We start from the raw sequence: 1,576 nt of genomic DNA, 5'->3' as shown, positions 1-1,576 counted from the left end.
TTCTGGCTACAAAGTCTTCAGGGTTCTTGCCTTGGGGCAGGCATAGCCTCCACCCCCATCCCACGCACAATCTCCCCTGCCTCTTTCTTTAGACGCAGCAAGCCCCAACTTTGGTGGCCCTTCCCCATGATCACCTCAATAAATCTGGTCTCTTGCCCCTCTCCTGCTCTTTCAAATGGTTTGCCTCACTTTCCTCATCTGTAAAATGTGAATTGGGAGTGGCAGGAGGTGGGGGATTTGTAGTAGAAAATTGTCAAGGTCTCTCCCAGCTCTGACACTCAGGGACACAGGAAGTCTACCCGGGGCAAAGGCATCATGCGAAGTGCATGTTCATGTGTAGGGGTGTATAAAAGAGTTAAGATGCAGTGCCATCCTCAAGGAGTTTGTAGCTAAGTAGATCGTCAGAATTCCAAGGAGATGAGAGATTCCTTCTGGAGGAAGAGGAGGTTGGTGAAGGAAATAAAGTAGGATTCCTGAGCTCTTTTCCAAGGCCAGTGGCATAGATGCTGGTTATCTGTCTAGTCTGATCCCAGCAGGCAAGTCATCTGCTACCAGGCATTCTGCCGCATGGGAAGTCTGTCCATGTACCTACACACTCTCACCTTCTGAATTGGTGCCTCATTAAATCTTTTTTGCTTTCTTGATCACATGGCAAATAATATTCATTATTAATATAATGTTATTAGTAATATTATTATGAACAGTTGTTTCCTTTCATCATCCCATTTATTTCTCACAAGACTTTGCTTAGGTGGGTATGAATATGATTATTGTTCCAGTTTACAGACGGGGAAACTGAGGATGAGAAGTTGAGTGACCCATCTCAGGCCCCGCAGCTAACCAGCAACAGAAACATACTTGAACTCAAGTTTCCGATGGCATCTTCTTCCTACTCACACTTCCTACTCATTGCAGAAGTGGGAGAACCGATGAGGAAATGATGTGAGGAGGGCCCAGAAATCTTGCATTTCCTGACAGCAGGGGGAGGAGAAAGGAACATGGTAGGAATCAGGCTGGGAGCATGAATTTGGGCCAAGGCAGAAGGACAAAAAGCCAAGGTTAAGGCTGGAAAAGCTCTCCCTGGGAGGGCCTGGAGATCAGATTAGGATGACCATGCAGCAGGAAAGACCAGAGGGAGAACTTTCTAAGAGAGAGTCTTCTCAGAAAGACTCCCATGGGTGCCATGCCCAGGGAATTAAACCATGAGCCCTTTGAAGTTAATTCTAGCTTTGTAGCCCTGGGGTCCTGTGATTTCTGGGTGCAGCTTTTAGGGCTGCACCCCGTCCTGGTCACCTCTCCAGTTACTGAATTCCATCTCCTCCCACCTACAGAGGATGGAGGCAATGGAACACTGTAGTTAGAGTACAGGCCATTGGACAGCCTGAGTTTGAGTCCTGGTTTCTCCTCCACTTCCTAGCTGTGACTTTGCAAACTATTTCTCTGGGCCTCAGTTTCCTCATCTGTGGAATGGAGCTGTAATAGCACTTACATTATATAAACTGGTGGAGGGTTGAGATTTAAAGGGTTGACACACTAAACTCTCACAAACAGTAGCTATTATCTATAAACCAGTCCT

This window comes from Propithecus coquereli, unplaced genomic scaffold (assembly GCF_000956105.1).
Source record: "Propithecus coquereli isolate 6110/MARCELLA unplaced genomic scaffold, Pcoq_1.0 Scaffold440, whole genome shotgun sequence".
Lineage (NCBI taxonomy): Eukaryota > Metazoa > Chordata > Mammalia > Primates > Indriidae > Propithecus > Propithecus coquereli.
The sequence above is the reverse complement of the archived record's forward strand: the minus strand, read 5'-3'. Positions refer to the sequence as shown.